This window comes from Papaver somniferum, chromosome 5 (genome assembly GCF_003573695.1).
Source record: "Papaver somniferum cultivar HN1 chromosome 5, ASM357369v1, whole genome shotgun sequence".
NCBI classification, from domain to species: Eukaryota; Viridiplantae; Streptophyta; class Magnoliopsida; order Ranunculales; family Papaveraceae; genus Papaver; species Papaver somniferum.
In genome coordinates, this window is record NC_039362.1 from 97,119,607 (window position 1) to 97,132,435 (window position 12,829).

Here is a 12,829-nt window from a genome sequence, read left to right on the forward strand (position 1 = left end):
TGATATGAAAGACAACCTAAACATGATTATTGAAGGATATAAAGAGATTGTCAATAGGTTTTCAATTCCCTCTAGTCAGAATTCTTCTGGTAAGAACTCAAACTATGTCTCGTATTTTAATGACAGTAAGTTGTATGATAATTTTTCACATCAAAAGGGATTCTTTCCTAGATTTGAAAGGAAAAAGAGACTCAACCGTGAACATCGTTCATTTAATGAGCTTAGGGCTCATTCTTGTGCTATTAATCACAAGGGTTGAGAACTTACTCATAAAAATCCTGTTGAGTAAGATGTGTTAGTAATCAGGTATACTTTTGGAAAAATTGCTTCCTGATATTGTCCACAAACAACTTTTCTTAAGTATTGGTTGTGTCTAAAGATGGTTTTTTCGTTTTGTTTACTTTTTGCCTTTATTTCGAAAAAGCTTTTGTTGTAACTAAGTTGGTTGGTACTCTTGTGCTCAAAATTGTTTATGTATGGAGATATAAAATTTATTGAGCCAAAATTTTGTGAAAATATTCATGTAGCAAAAATTCTGTCGTTACGTAAATGTACGACCTTTTGTGTGTGTGTTTTTTGTTTTTGGTTCAAGTTGTGTTCGTACAGATACCCGTGTTACTGTCACGAATCAATTTTGGAAACCCTAAAAGTTACCTTCCCTAAGAACCCATTTAAATACCAAACCCTTTGAGTCACGTACGCATACTCTGGGTTATTCTGTGTTTTGTCAAGAATGTCTTCATATTCTAGCTCTGGTGATTTTGCAAGAGGTTTTCTTGATAAAGGTATTGGTTTCGAGTCTAAAGGGAGGAAGAAAAGAACCCTAGTAGAAGATGATTGTCCTAATGCCTCGTGCTACTATGCCTATACACATCAGGATATTGGGAATGAGGATATGGTCTCTGCTGAAGTGGTTCATGATTTTCTTAAATACTTTGAGGAAGCAAAACTGCAACTCGTTGATACTATGAAGATTCTTGATGTATTAAGAACTGAGTTGAAAAAGGTTAATTTTGACCTTGTTCTCACCAAGAAACATGTTAAAGAACTTATCAATGAGGATATATTCTCTGAAGAAGCAAAGGATGTTGTCAATCACAAGCTCAAGGATCTCAAGGCTCGTGAGGATTCCGAAAAGACTATTTGATTTCAGTTCATGTTCGGTTTTGGTGATTTAGGAGTCTTTCTTTGGTTCTTATCTTGTCGATTTATGTTTGCCTAAGAAACTTCTTATGAGAATTTATTCTTGTGTGTTTCAAGAAGGATGAAAAAACAAGGGATCGAACAACCTCACCCAATATTTCGATTAGCAATCTGTATGGACTAACTCCAATATACTTTCTAGAGAATCAACTAGACAGTCAGACTCAATCTAGATAAAAGTATATCAAAGAGTTAATATCTCAATCTATCGATTTGATCTTTACTCAAGCAAATGGAAATATGCGAGTCTTTATCAAATACTAGAGAGATAAACTTGGATGGGTACCAAAGACCAATATCCAAGTGTCAATCAATTTAAATCAACAACCAAAGGTTGGATATTCTAATTGATTGATCTTAACGCACAACCTGTGATATTTCAATTATATAACAAAATATAATACGGAATAAAAATAACACAGACACCAGAAATTTTGTTAACGAGGAAACCGCAAATACAGAAAAATCCCGGGACCTAGTCCAGATTGAACACCACGCTGTATTAAGCCGCTACAAACACTAGCCTACTACAAACTAACTTCGGTCTGGACTGTAGTTGAACCCTAATCAATCTCACACATATTCAAGGTATAGTTGCGCTCATTACGTCTCTGATCCTAACAGGATACTACACACTTGATTCCCTTAGCTGATCTCACCCACAACCAAGAGTTGCTACTGTTAGAGCACTGCACGGTCGAACTCGCATGCGTTGCTATATCAAGCATGTTTGTCAATATTAGTGATCGAAACTATATGTCTTGATTTCTAGTTTACTTATGACTAAGTCTCGGTCTAAGATAGTTAAGTGCAGTTGAGATCCAGACTCCATGGCGATCATCTTACGAAGACGAAGAACTACTCGAGGAATAAGTGGAACTTCATCCGAAAAAAAGGTATGTGGAGACTTGAACTTTTCTGTCACTCAAAAGTCTATTCTATCTCCTACTCTTGAGACAAAGTCGTATAAGTATGATAGTTTTCATACATACACATTTGCTATTTCGAGCCGAGTTTAATCGCCTATCTTTTCCTCGAAATATGTGTTGGTGATCTTTTTCTTTAACCACTTTCATCTTTACCCGTGACGCAAGTCATGAAGATGTTTCAATCTTGAAAATATCTTTGATGACGATAGTCGTGAATAACGATTGTTATAACATCATAGAAGAATGTTTCTGAAAAAGCGGGGGTCTAACAACCACACCCAATATTTCGCTTAGAAATATGTATGGATAAACTCCAATATACTTTTATGAGAATCAACTAAAGATTTAGACTTAATCAATGTAAAGTATATCAAAGAGTTTATATCTCAATCTCTCGATTTGATCTTTACTCAAGCAAATAGAAATCTGCGAGTCTTTATCAAAGAGAGATAACTTGGATGGTACCAAAGACCAATATCCAAGTGTCAATCAATTTAAATCAACAACCAAAAAGGTCGGATATTCTAATTGATTGAACAACACACAACCTATGATATTTCAATTATATAAACAAATATAATGCGGAATAAAAATAACACAGACATCAGAATTTTGTTAACGAGGAAACCGCAAATGCAGAAAAACCCCGGGACCTAGTCCAGATTGAACACACATTATATTAAGCCGCTACAGACACTAGCCTACTCCAAACTAACTTCGGTCTGGACTGTAGTTGAACCCCAATCAATCTCACACTGATCCAAGGTACAGTTATGCTCCTACGCCTCTGATCCCAGCAGGATACTGCGCACTTGATTCCCTTAGCTGATCTCACCCACAACTAAGAGTTGCTACGACCCAAAGTCTAAGACTTTAATAAACAAATCTGTATCACACAGAAAAGTCTACGGTAATAGATAAATCCGTCTCCCACGAATATACCTACGAGTTTTGTTCTGTCTTTTGATAAATCAAGGTGAAAAGGAACCAATCAATAATACCAAACTTATATTCTCGAAGAAAAGATATGTATTATGAATCACCTCACAATAATCTTAATCGACGCAGCGAAAAAAGATATTGCGGAATCACAAACGATGAGAGGAAGTTTGTTTGTGATTACTTTTTATCTTGCCCATCGGAGATAGAAATCTCAAGCCAACTATTACAAGTGTACTCGTACGATAGAAACAGCAAGATCATATCACACAACTACGATAAAAGTAGTATTGGTCTGGCTTCACAATCCCAATGAAGTCTTTAAGTCGTTAAACTGGTTTAGAATAAGAAACCAAAGGTTAAAGGAGAATCGAATCTAGCTTAGCACAACTAGTATCACACAGAATGTGTGGGGATTAGGTTTCTCAGTTGCTAGACTTCTCCCTTATATACACTTTCAAATCAGGGTTTGCAATCAATGTTAGCGTAGTAACAAAGCATTCAATATTCACCGTTAGATGAAAACTTGATTAGATTCAAGTTAATATTTCTCAACCGTTAGATCTAAAACTTAGCTTGTCACAAACAAATGAAATTTCCAATTTTGGGTTTATGAACCGTACCCAAACATAAACATTTGTTGGTTCAACAAGTCAATCAAATGGTTAGCCATATGATTGCTCTCATGTCAACCTTATTCTTCTTCACCATAACTAGTTCAAATGACTCAAATGAACTAGTTAGAGAGTTGATTCACTCGAATCGGCACATGAACTTTATAGCCACGGTTTTCAAAAGCATTCCTTAGTTTATTTAAACATTAGTTCAAGAACAACCGACTTTAGATATAACCTTCTCAAGTTCGCGGACTGGGTTCGCGGACTTAATTTCATGGAAGGAGTACACAAACTCTAGCATAAAATCTCGAGCCGAGAAGTTCCGCAAGTTCGCGGACTGAGTTCGCAGACTTGGCTCACGCCACTTCCAACTTCTCTTGATCAACAAAGTTAGCAAACTTTGGTTCAAGGAATAGGACTTATGCATATATGTGTTTTCACAACAATGCTTATATCCACCAATGGTTATGTAATCTAAACTCTCATTTCAATCATTAAAACATTCTCAGAGAACGTTATATAGCCGTTATACACAGACCATTTTTCGTCAGAGCAATTTTCAAAGTGATTGAAACATAACATGACTTTCGTCACTTGGTAAAGATGAATTCGGCTAAAGCGAAACTTACCAACACACATTTAGAGAAATAGATAGGCGAGATAAAATCGGCTCGAAATAGCAAATGTGTATAATGAAATTCTATATATCAGAACGACTTTTGTGTCAAGAGTAGGAGATAGAGTAAATAGACTTTTGAGTGACAGATAAGTTCAAGTCTCCATATACCTTTTAGTCGATGAAGATCCACCAGTTCCTTGAGCAGTCCTTCGTCTTTTATGATGATTGCCATGGTTTGAGCTCAACTACACTTCCTATCCTAATCCAAGACCTTTAGCTATGTAGGCTAGAAATCAAGACTTATAGTTTTGATCACTAACATTGACAAACATGCTTGAGATAGCAACGCATGCGAGTTTGACCGAGCAATGCTCTAACAATCTCCCCCTTTGTCAATTTTAGTGGAATAACTATTAATACATATGGAATACAGAAAATAAATAAATTAACTTTTGTAGATCCTATTCCACATGCCTAATCTTCAACATTACTCGAAATATTCGTCACTTCCAAGTACTCCAATGATCCCAAAGGTTGTAAGTTTAGCATCATCGTTGTTGAAAATCCGTAGCTCTAACAACAAGAAAACAATAGTTCTCAATCGTTGTTATACAGTGTCATAGTGTCATTATACAACGTCAAAGTTCAATTGTATCACAACTTCAACACCAATACTATGGTGATATGTATCACTCCCCCTTAGTCAATACTCCACCTCACATGGAAACCACTCCCCCTTACATAATGATCCGAAAACCATATGTATTTGTAGTGTGAACTACATATTAATTCTCCCCCTTTTTGTCAATAAAATAGGCAAAGGTACAAGAACGGGATCCTAATGAAATTTCCGAAAGAGACATTTCATGACCAAAAGAAAGAACACACATCATCTTATTTAGATGCAATCATAAAGCCGAAGCTAAATGCATTCATCAAGGAGTTTAAAGATACACGATAACCCCTATAATATTCCACAGCCGCACTCCGCACAAAGATTTGGAAATTAAGCGCAAGTTCAAAAAGAACTCTCCCCCATAATATGTCATTCCCAAGGGAACAACAAGAGCGACCTTAATTTCGAAAGAGAAAAGAAGGATTTCTTTGGACATATACAAGTATGAATTTGAATCCAAAATATTAAATTAACCACAAGAAGTTCATGATTAATTTAACCGAAAATTCTCAACACAAGTAAACTTATGGAGACTTAAGAGCGCTCAATTAGATTAATCACAAGTAAACCCATAATTAATCTAATCGAAATACACAACCAAATTAACCACAAAAGTAATCAATTGGTCATACTCACAGAAGAGAGTCTATGGAGCAATGACAAAGTTAATCATCAAAATAATCAACCCAGTCATGAAAGCTCAAACATAAGAAGACTTATGGAATCATAACTAAATAACCAAACAAAATGATTAATTTAGTTCAAAATGCTCAAGATAAAGTACCTTACGGAACAACAATAAGGCTAATCATAAAATTAATCAACTTGGTTGTTTCGTGCTCAACATAAGACACATTACGGAGCCACACAGTAATACATAAAATATGGATCAGGGAAGATCAATTACTGCGGAATATACAAGGATTCATTCTATTTTCCATCACTATTTGCATAACGACATTTAATAGACATAATCCTTGCAAACAAAAGATTTTAACCTATCTTTCATCAATAATTGACAATATAGGCTTAACTTTTGTATTTGTCAAAAGTCCATTCATTCTTTCATCAATACTTGCATATCAATTCATGAACGACTTTACTTTTGACAAGATATGGGACAATCAAGTTCACGGACGCAAACACACATATCCCGTAACAATATTGCAATATATAAAACCATAAAGATTAATACTTCAAAAACCATCTTCCAAACAATTTAGAATTTAAACCAATAAATCTAAAAACATGAAGATGAAAACGTTGGACATAGCTATGTGTAATCACAATAATGGCTATTCCAACCTCTAGTTATTCTTCTAAACAAAAACAGAAATATAGAATATTTACTAGACAAAGAAACTCATATAGTGAACATGATCTGAAAAACACTAGATCCGGTAAGCAACCAGAGATTGAACATGGACGAGCTCATCAGATGCTTTGTTCAGTTCGTTTTTCAAAAACTCAAGATTCTTTGTTGCAATTCCGAGTTGTTCACGTACGACTTCAAAATCTTGAAGAAGATTTCCTACCGGTTGTGATGATACTTGAACTGGTAGTTTGTTTTCATGATCACTGGCATGAAGGCATGTTATGAAAACAGGATTCTCATGAAACTCAATAGTCTTCCCTTTCTTGACTTCATCATCTTTGTTTCCTCCATTCATTGTGCACACCAAATTGGTAAAACCCTTTGACCTTTCAGAACAGTGTAACATGGGATGACACCCAAGTACATAAATACGTTCCATGGAAAACCCTAGGAAACTTGTACACGTTTGTGTGGGCCAGGAGTTCGTGCACTGGTGGTCACGGCCTTAAGATGTGACCAAAAGAAGAATGGGGTTCGAAGGTCATGACAAGTAGTTGAGAACCAACTATTTAGAGGAAGTACACGTAAACAAAAAAAATCTCAAGGACAAAAGATCATGATTATCTACAAGATAAAAACTGGAGCGAAGCTCAACAGAATTTAAAGATAAAAAAAAGAACAAGAAGAGAAAAAATACAACCTCGACAGCACTTCTCAAGACAAACTTCTTGAGAAAAATGAGCATCCTTCTTAAATTAAAAGAGGGATGTTTTATTGGGAAGTCATGGTGTATTAGGATGAGCATTTTGCTCATCAATTTTGACTTTTTCTTTTTCTCCTTCAGAAGGATTTAGAGACAAATCACATGACATAGTTGAAGGAGTTTTATTAAGAGAGGAACTAGGAGTACCTGAGTCAATCGCTTTCCATGATTTTTTTATGCCCCTTTTGAGTCTGTTTATGCCTACCTTTAGTTCTGAGACTCGATTATTGATATGTAAGCAATCTGGAGCTGAATTCTTAGAATTGCGGCCTTCTCCAGGGAGAGACAAGAAACTTGACTTTTCTTTCTTTCTCCTATGTATTTTCCTCTTTTCAGAGTTATTTAAGAAGTCAGTTACTCTTCGACCATTCTTCCTTCTACCATTTTTCGTTTCAAAAGCACAATTAAGAAAAGACTTATCATAGTAGTTTTCTTGATTGTCGAAAGTGCCTTTTACTCCAATAATGTGAGAGAGCGGTTTGATAACTTCTTTAGACATCCGTGCAAGCATGTTTTGAAGTTTTTCATTCCTTAAACGAACCGACATCTTCGCTCAGAATGTCCTTTCTTTCCCCAGAAATAGCAGTTAAAGGATTTATTCTTAACCATTCTCGTGTAAGTATATTTGGAAGAAGTAGACTCCTTGTTTTTAGGTGCATTACCAGCTGCGAAAGTTTTTTCACATGAAGAATTATCAATAGCCTTAACAAAGTTGATCTTACCAGTTTTTGGAGCGTCTATTCCTTTATAGCCCAGACCATGTGTATCACGATGTTCTTTACATGCTCCAATCATGAAAGACAATTTTATAGAGCTAGAATTGAATCTTCTCAGACTCTCTTCAAGTGATTTCACTTTATCAAGAGCAGCTGCAAGGTCAGTCTCCAAGGATTTTTTTTTGGCAAGAAGACTAAGTTCTTTGTCATCAAAACATTTTTGTTGAGAGTCACATCTTGCTTCAGATTCTGCAAATTTCTCTTCCAACAAGAAGTATTTTTGATAAAGATTTTCACATTCAAGTGACTTCATACGTAGGTTTTCCTCAGAATCCTTGAGGATCGATTCGTTAGAACGATTCGAAAAATAAACACATGCGTAACATCTTCTCAACTTCTTGTTTTCTCGAAAGAGAGGAGTCAGAAGAGGTGAGACATGAGAAGTTGTAATCTTCTTCATATTCCACGAATCCATAAACTTAACATACTCTGATACTTCCTCATCAACATCTCTATCAATATCTGAATCACCTTCATCAGAAATTTCATCCAACTGTTCTTTTAGGAGAGTTTTCCAATCAACAGTTTTTACATCAACAGAATGTTTAGATATTGACTTAGATGTGACAGTTCTCTCATGTGAATCCAAGATTTTAGAAACATCTGGTATTTCTGAACTGGTACGTTATTAGAGATAGATTCGTCCATAATCAGATCGCTACAAACACAGACTTGTAAGGCCTTGAACGTGTTTTCCTGCTCTGATACCAATTGAAAAAGCGAGGGTCTAACAACCACACCCAATATTTCGCTTAGCAATCTGTATGGACAAACTCCAATATACTTTTATGAGAATGAACTAGACAGTTAGACCCAATCAATGAAAGTATATCAAAGAGTTTATATCTCAATCTCTCGATTTGATGTTTACTCAAGAAAATAGATAAATTGGATGGTACCAAAGACCAATATCCAAGTGTCAATCAATTTAAATCAACAACCAAAAAGGTCGGATATTCTAATTGATTGAACAACGCACAACCTGTGATATTTCAATTATATAAACAAATATAATGCGTAATAGAAATAACACAGACACCAGAATTTTGTTAACGAGGAAACCGCAAATGCAGAAAAACCCCGTGACCTAGTATAGATTTAACACATACTGTATTAAGCCTCTACAGACACTAGCCTACTCTAAACTAACTTCGGTCTGGACTGTAGTTGAAACCCAATCAATCTCACACTGATCCAAGGTACAGTTATGCTCCTATGCCTCTGATCCCAGCAGGATACTGCGCACTTGATTCCCTTAGCTGATCTCACCCACAACTAAGAGTCGCTACGACCCAAAGTCGAAGACTTTAATAAACAAATCTGTATCATACAGAAAAGTCTACGATAATAGATAAATCCGTCTCCCACTAATATACCTACGAGTTTTGTTCCGTCTTTTGATAAATCAAGGTGAACATGATCCAATCAATAATACCAGACTTATATTCTCGAAGAACAACTCACTATTATTAATCACCTCACAATAATCTTAATCGACGCAGCGAAAAAAGATATCGCGGAATCACAAACGATGAGACGAAGTTTGTTTGTGATTACTTTTTATCTTGCCTATCGGAGATAGAAATCTCAAGCTAATTATTAAAATTGTACTCGTACGATAGAAACAGCAAGATCAGATCACACAACTACGATAAAAGTAATATCGGTCTGGCTTCACAATCCCAATGAAGTCTTTAAGTCGTTAACCTGGTTTAGAAGAAGAAACCAAATGTTTAAAGGAGAATCGACTCTAGATTAGCACAACTAGTATCACACAGAATGTGTGGGGATTAGGTTTCCCAGTTGTTAGAGTTCTCCCTTATATACACTTTCAAATCAGGGTTTGCAATCAATGTTATCTTAGTAACAAAGCATTCAATATTCACTGTTAGATGAAAACCTGATTAGATTCAAGTTAATATTTCTCAACCGTTAGATCGAAAACTTATTTTATCACACACAAATGAAATGTCCAATTTTGGGTTTATGAACCGTACCCAAACATTAACATTTGTTGGTTCAACAAGTCAACCAAATGGTTAGCAATATGATAACTCTCATATCAACCTTATTTTTCTTCACCATAACTAGTTCAAATGACTCAAATGAACTAGTCAGAGTTGTTCAATTGCAAGGAAATCTTATGTAACTACACAAGACACAAATGAAGCAAAATTTGTTTGATTCACTCGAATCGGCTCATGAACTTTATAGCCACGGTTCGCAAAAGCATTCCTTAGTTTATTTAAACATTAGTTCAAGAACACAACCGACTTTAGATATAACCTGCTCATGTTCGCGGACTGGGTTCGCGGACTTAAGCTCATGGGAGGAGTACACAAACTCCAGCAGAAAATCTCGGGCCGAGAGGCTCACGCCACTTCCAACTTCTCTTGATCAACAAAGTTAGCAAACTATGGTTCAAGGAATAGGACTTATGCATATATGTGTTTTCACAATAACGCTTATATCCACCAATGGTTATGTAGTCTAAACTCTCATTTCAATCATTGAAACATTCTCAGAGAACGTTATATGGCCGTTATTCACATACCATTTTTCGTCAGAGCAATTTTCAAAGTGATTGAAAAATAACATGACTTTTGTCACTTGGTAAAGATGAATTCGGCTAAAGCGAAATCTTACAACACACATTTCGAGAAATAAATAGGCGAGATAAACTCGGCTCGAAATAACAAATGTGTATAATGAAAGTCTATATATCAGAACGACTTTTGTCTCAAGAGTAGGAGATAGAGTAAATAGACTTTTGAGTGACAGATAAGTTCAAGTCTCCACATACCTTTTAGTCGATGAAGATCCACCAGTTCCTTGAGCAGTCCTTCGTCTTGTATGATGATTTCCATGGAGTATTGAGCTCAACTACACTTTCTATCCTAATCCAAGACCTTTACCTATGTAGGCTAGAAATCAAGACTTATAGTTTTGATCACTAACATTGACAAACATGCTTGAGATAGCAACGCATGCGAGTTCGACCGAGCAATGCTTTAACAGTGTCAATGATCGAAATGTAGAGTTGGTTTCGAAGATTATCCATGTGCCTGAAATCCAAGTGCGCGCATATGTGTGCATGCAGTATTGGTGAAGGAGACAGGTTGAGTACAAGTACATGCAGAAGTTTTCATACCGAAATTTCTGCTGAGTTTGTAAGTGTACACGTTTAGGTACGGTTACTCAAACCTAAATGAATACATTTCATTTGTGTGTGACAAGATAAGTTTCGATCTAACGGTTGAAAGATATTATCTTGGAGAAATCAGGGTTTTCATCTAACGGTGAATATTGAATGCTTTGTTACCAAGGTAACTTGGATTGCAAACCCTGATTTGAAAACTATATAAAGGAGACATCTAGCAATTGGAAAAACTAATCCTCACACCTCATGTGTGATACTAGTTGGTTTTGCTAGAGTCGATTCTCCTTTAACCATAGGTTTCTTCTCGAGACCCTGTCGGTTAACGACTGAAAAACTTCATTGGGATTGTGAAGCCAGACGAAACTACTTTCTTGTAGTTGAGCGATCTGATCTTGCAATTTTCTATCGTAGGAGTTCAATTGAATAATTAACTTGAGATTATATCTCCGATAGGGCAAGATAAAAAGAAATAACAAACATCTTCGTCTCATCGTTTGTGATTCCACAATATATAGTTTTGCTACCATACGATTTAGATTATTGTTAGGTGATTGATAATACTAGGCTGTTTTTCGGGAATATAAGTCCGGGTCATCAGTTAGTTCCTGTTCACCTTGATTTATCAAAAGACGGAACAAAAACTCTTGGGTATTTCTGTGGGAGACAGATTTATTCAATCCTATAGACTTTTCTGTGTGAAACAGATTTGTCTATCAAGTCTTCGACTTTGGGTCGTAACAACTCTTAGTTGTGGGTAAGATCAGCTAAGGGAAGTATCCTACTGGGATCAGAGACATAAGGAGCGCAGTGTGAGATTTATTAGAATTCAACTACAGTCCAGACCGAAGTTAGTTTGTAGTAGGCTACTGTCTGTAACGGGTTAATACAATGTGGTGTTCAATCTGGACTAGGTCCCGGGGTTTTTTTGCATTTGCGGTTTCCTCATTAACAAAATTTCTGGTGTGTCTGTGTTATTTCTATTCCGCATTATATTTCGTTATATAATTGAAATATCACAAGTTGTGCGTTAAGATCAACCAATTAGAATATCCAACCTTTGGTTGTTGATTTACATTGATTGACACTTGGATATTGGTCTTTGGTACCATCCAAGTTTATCTCTCTAGTATTTGATAAAGACTCACAGATTTCCATTTGCTTGAGTAAAGATCAAACCGAGAGATAGAGATATTAACTCCTTGATATACTTTTTATTAAGATTGAGTCTGAATGTCTAGTTGATTCTCTTAAAAGTGTATTAGAGTTAGTCCATACAGATTGCTATCGAAATATTGGGTGATGTTGTTGTACCCCCGCGTTTTCAATTGGTATCAGAGCAGGCAAACACGTTCAAGACCTTACCAGTCTTTATTTGTAAGCAATCTGATTCTGTGGACAAAGTAGTATCTCATATATACGCATAGTCTATGTCTCCCCATACTTTTGACTATGTTAAGTGTCTTGGTTTTTCCTCAAAGGATAATTCCTTAGCTGATTCTTCTGAATCCAGAGAAAGAAACGAGACAATTGATGGGATGTCAAAAGTAGAAAGGAATAACACCATAACCAAAGAATATCTAAATGAGACGATTGATTTTCACAATCATTCTCAACTCTTGGATGAATTTGAGAAGTCTCTTAGTCGAGAACATGAACTCTATAAAATTATTGAATCCTTCTCTAACAATATTAAAAAACTCACTCGAGAAAATGTGCTACAACAAGAAAAAATTAGCATCCTTGAGAATATTGTTAAAGAGGGAACAATTAGAGAAAAACGTTTAATTGAGACACACTTCTCGGACTTGAACAACCTTCGTGTTGAAACCGAG